Source organism: Mandrillus leucophaeus, unplaced genomic scaffold, assembly GCF_000951045.1.
Source record: "Mandrillus leucophaeus isolate KB7577 unplaced genomic scaffold, Mleu.le_1.0 Scaffold313, whole genome shotgun sequence".
Lineage (NCBI taxonomy): Eukaryota > Metazoa > Chordata > Mammalia > Primates > Cercopithecidae > Mandrillus > Mandrillus leucophaeus.
The window spans coordinates 318,383-323,612 of NW_012103288.1; positions in this window are offsets into that span (position 1 = coordinate 318,383).

The window sequence follows — 5,230 nt, forward strand, 5'->3', positions numbered from 1 at the left end:
CGATTAGTAATGTTGACTATCTTTTTGTTTGCTTATTAGCCATTTGTATATCTTCTTTGGAGAAATGCCTTTTCAAGTTCTCTGCCCATTTTTAAATTGGATTGTTAATATTAAAACACTTTTTTTTTTTTTTTTTTTTGAGATGGAGTTTTGCTATTGTCGCCCAGGCTCAGTACAATGGCACAATCTCAGCTCACTGCAACCTCTGCCTCCCGGGTTCAAGTGATTCTCCTGCCTCAGCCTACTGAGTAGCTGGGATTACAGGTGCCCACCACCACGCCCAGCTAATTTTTGTATTTTTAGTAGAGATGGGGTTTCACCATGTTGGCAAGGCTGGTCTCAAACTCCTGACCTCAGGTGATCCACCCGCCTCGACCTCCCAAAGAAATGGGATTATAGAGGTGAGCTACCACACCCGGCCAAAACACTTTATTTTTATATATTTTTTTGAGAGAGAGTCTCATTCTGTTGCTTAGGCTAGAGTGCAGTGGTGCTATTTCAGTTGACTGCAGACTTCCCAGGCTCAGGTGATCCTCCCATTTCATCCTCCCAAGTAGCTGGGACTACAGGATCATGCTACCACTCCCAGCTAAATTTGTTGTTGTTGTTGTTATTGTTGTTTCTTGTAGAGACAGGGGGTCACCATGTTTCCCAGGCTGTTCTCGAACTCCTGGGCTCAAGCAATTTGCCTGTCTTAGCCTCCCAAAGTGCTAGGATTACAGGTGTGAGGCACCATGACCGGCCAATGTTAAAACATTTTTATCCCACCATTTAATCCATGAAGATATAAGAATACTGAAATTGGTCAGACACGGTGGCTCACGCCTATAATCCCAGCATTTTGGGAGGCTGAGGTGGGTGAATGACCTGAGGTCAGGAGTTCGAGACCAGCCTGGACAATATGGTGAAACTCCATTTCTACTAAAAATACAGAAAAAATTAGTCAGGCGTGGTGGTGACTGCCTGTAATCCCAACTACTCGGGAGACTGAGACAGAAGACTAGCTTGACCCTGGGAGGCAGAAGTTGCAGTGAGCCGAGATCACACTACTGCACTCCAGCCTAGGCAACAAGAGTGAAACTCTGTCTCAAAAAAGAAAAAAGAAATACAAAAATTAGCCGGGCATAGTGGCGCGTGCCTGTAATTCCAGTTACTCTGGAGGCTGAAGCAGGAGAATCGCTGGAACCTGGGAGGCAGAGGTTGCAGTGAGCCAAGGTTGTACCACTGCAATCCAGCCTGGGCAACAAAGCAAGGTTCCATCTCAAGAAAAGAAAAAAAAAAAAAAAAAAGAATAGTGGAATAATTAAAATGTAAAAAAATTAACTGCAAAAATTATTTTATCCTAAGACCATTGTAAGTTTTATTTCTCATGTGTACATTATTTCCTTCATATTCAAAAATACAACAACAAATAATGCTGGCTATGGTGCTCATCCTATCCTTTATTATACCTTTAATTGGAATGTAGTTTTTGCCCTTGAGATCCATGTTTTATAAATTTTTTCTGGGCCAGACGTGGGATTACAGGTGTGAGCCTATAATCCCATCACTTTGGGAGGTTGAAGTGGGAGGATCGCTTGAGCCTGGGAGGTTGAGGCTGCAGTGAGCCATGATTGCACCACTGCACTCCAGCCTGGGCAACAGAGCAAGACCCTGTCTCTAAACAAATATATAAATAAATATTTTTTCTCAATATATGGAAAGTATCTCAATACGAGAATATTTACATTATTTCTATATTATTAAAATTTTTAATCAGAACAGATGTTGAATTTCATTGAATGTCTTTTCAGCAATATTTGGAGATTAACATATGACTTTTCCCCTCAACATATTATAATGAGTTATTTTAAAAGATTTCCTAATATTGAATGCTCATTGCATGTCTAATATAAAAAACTTGGGGTTGGGCATAGTGGCTCACACCTGTAATCCCAGCACTTTGGGAGGTTGAAGTGGGTGGAACGCTTGAGGCTAGAAGTTCGAGACCAGCCTGGGCAACATAGGAAGACCCCAACTCTATTTAAAAAAAAAATTAGGCCAGGTGTGGTGGCTCACGCCTGTAATCCCAACACTTCGGGAGGCTGAGGAGGCAAGAGATTGAGACCATCCTGGACAACATGGTGAGACCCCGTCTCTACTAAAAATACAAAAATTAGCTGAGCGAGGTGGTATGCGCCTGTCGTCCCAGCTATTCAGGAAGCCGAGGCAGGAGAATCGCTTGAATTCAGGAAGTAGAGGTTGCAGTGAACCAAGATCGTGACACTGCACTCCAGCCTGGCGACAGAGCGAGACTCCATCTCAAAAAAAAAAAAAAAAAAAAAATAGGGCAGGTGCTGTGGCTCATGTCTGGAGGCCGAGGCAGGTGGATCACCTGAGGTCAGGAGTTCGAGAACTGCCTGGCCAACATGGTGAAGCCCCCATCTCTACTAAAGATACAAAAATTAGCCAAGCATGGTGGCACGCACCTGTAATTCCAGTTACTCAGGAGGCTGAGACAGGAGAATCGCTTGAACCTGGGAGGTGGAGGTTGCAGTGAGCTGAGATTACACCATTGCACTCCAGCCTGGGTGACAGAGCAAGACTCCATCCCATAAAAAAAAAAAAAAAAAAAAATTAGCTGGGTGTGGTGGTGTGCACCTGTAGTCCCAGCTACTTGGGAGGCTGAGGCACTAGAATTGCTTGAACCCGGGTGGCCAAGGTTGCAGTGAGCCCAGATCGCGTCATTGCACACCAGCCTGAGTGACAGAGCAAGACTGTCTCAAAAAAAAAAAAACCAAAAAAACAAAAAAACTTGATCATAGTGATTATCCTTCCAATGTGCTGCCAGATTCTTTTTAAACTTTTTAAAATTATTGACTAATTGGTTGATTGATTTTGAGACTATCATAAAACAGCACCAGGTTCTATTTGATGATACAGTTTCACTCTGAACAGCAGTGTATAGGGCTAAGTTTTATACTAGTATTCAATATAGACTATGGAAGGTACCAGAGTATATCCCATAAAAAAAAGTTATTCCACCAGAAGCCTATATAGTGCACTCCAGGCAAGTAGGCCTTTGATTATCCAACTTAATTCAGAAATAGAATTTCGAGTATCTAAAGCAGCAGTTCATTCTTAATTACTAGAGGTGATGAGAGCAGATATCCTTTACCATTAAGTATGATGTTAGCTGTCAGTTTTCAGACACTCTATCAGATGGAGGAAGTTCTTTAGTTTCCTGGTTTGCTGAGAGGTTGGTTGGTTTGTTTTTGGTAAATGGATGTTAGATTTTGTCAAATTATTTTTCTGTGTGCATCTATTAAAATGATTATATGGGTTTTCTCCTTTTTTCTCTTGAATATGAAACCAACCTTGCATTCCTGGGATAAACCACAATTGCTTTATAGTTTAAAACAGGGGTTCTTAACTCAGGGCTCAGAAAAGCACAGGTACTTCATAGATAGCTCTCATGGTTTGGGAACTATCCTAAAGCTGTATGCAAAATTCTGTGTGAATATGTTCACGATAAATTTTCTCCAAAGATAGCTCCTAACCATTCCTTTCATCCCTGTAGGTATAGGCTTATTCTCCCATAGAGAGATGGAATCTGTTCCCCTTTCCTTAAACCCTAGCTGGCTTGTGATGACTTTGACAAATAGAATGTGCAAAAGTGAAGCCGTGCTAGACCCAGGTCAAGCACTTAAGAAGCCTGGCAGTTGTGTTGTTGTTATTGTTCTTTGTATATATACACAGAGAGATAGCATCTCACTATGTTAATCAGGCTGGTTTCAAACTCCTGGCCTCAAGTGATCCTCTGCCTTGGCCTCCCAAACTGCTGAGATTACAGGAGTGAGCATCAAGCCCAGCCTGTTTAAAAGAAAGCCACCATTTAAGAAACTTGAGCTAGAGTAACAATGGATGACAGACCATGTGAAGAGAAAGAGAGAGGACGTGTGAAAAAGAACCACCCCACCCCATCCAACAGCCAGCACAAAGGCCTCACATATGTGAGTGAAACCATCTTGGACACTCCAGACCCAGCTGGACTCCCAGCTCAGCACTGCATGAGTGAACCAGATGACATACCACATGGAATCATGAGAAATAATAAATGACGGTTTTAATTCAATCAGTTTTGGGTGGTTGGTTGTACAGCAATAGAAAACTGAAACAGGGCTTATATGCACATCTAGAGAGAGAATACTGTATACCGTTTTCTTTTCTTTTCTTTTTTTTTCTTTTTTTTTTAGATGGAGTCTTGCTTTGCACCCAGGCTGGAGTGCAGTGGCTCTACCTTGGCTCACTGCAAGCTCCGCCTCCCAGGTTCACGCCATTCTCCTGCCTCAGCCTCCCCAGTAGCTGGGACTACAGACACCCGCCACCACGCCCCACTATTTTTTTGTATTTTTTAACAGAGATGGGGTTTCACCGTGTTAGCCAGGATGGTCTTGATCTCCTGACCTCATGATCCCCCCACCTTGGCCTCCCAAAGTGCTGGGAATGCAGGCCTGAGCCACTGCGCTTGGCCTACTGTATATTGTTTTCATGAGATTATCCAAAACAATTATAACCACTAACCTAAATAAATGAAATAATAAAAATTATTTAGGAAATCCCTCATAAATGTATTTGTTTCAGTGTTTTTTTACATTTATTTTTATTTTTTTAGAGACAAGGTCTTCTTGCTCTCTTGCCCAGGCTGGGCTGCAGTGGCAAAATCATCGCTCAATGTAACTTCAAATTTGGGACTTAAGCAATGCTCCCACTTCAGCCCGCTGAGTAGCCAGGACTACAGGTGCACATACCCACACCTGGCTAATTAAAAAAAAAAAAAAATCTTTGTAGAGATAGGGTCTAGCTATATTGCTCAGGCTGGTCTCAAATTCTTGGACTCAAGTGGTCCGCCTGCCTTGGCCTCCCAAAGTGCAGGCATTATAGATGTGAGCCACTGTGCCTGGCTTCAGTGTGTTCAGTACTATATTTAAGATTATATGTAAATTAGCCCTGTACAGTGGCTCACGCCTGTAATCCCAGCACTTTGGCAGGCCAAGTGTGGATCATGGGTGGATCATGAGGTCAGGAGTTCAACACCACCCTGGTCAAGATAGTGAAACCCTGTTTTCACTGAAAATACAAAAATTAGCTGGGTGTGGTGACACATGCCTGTAGTCCCAGCTACATGGGAGGCTGAGGCAGGAAAATCTCTTGAACTGGGGAGATGGAGGCTGCAGTGAGCCAAGATTGT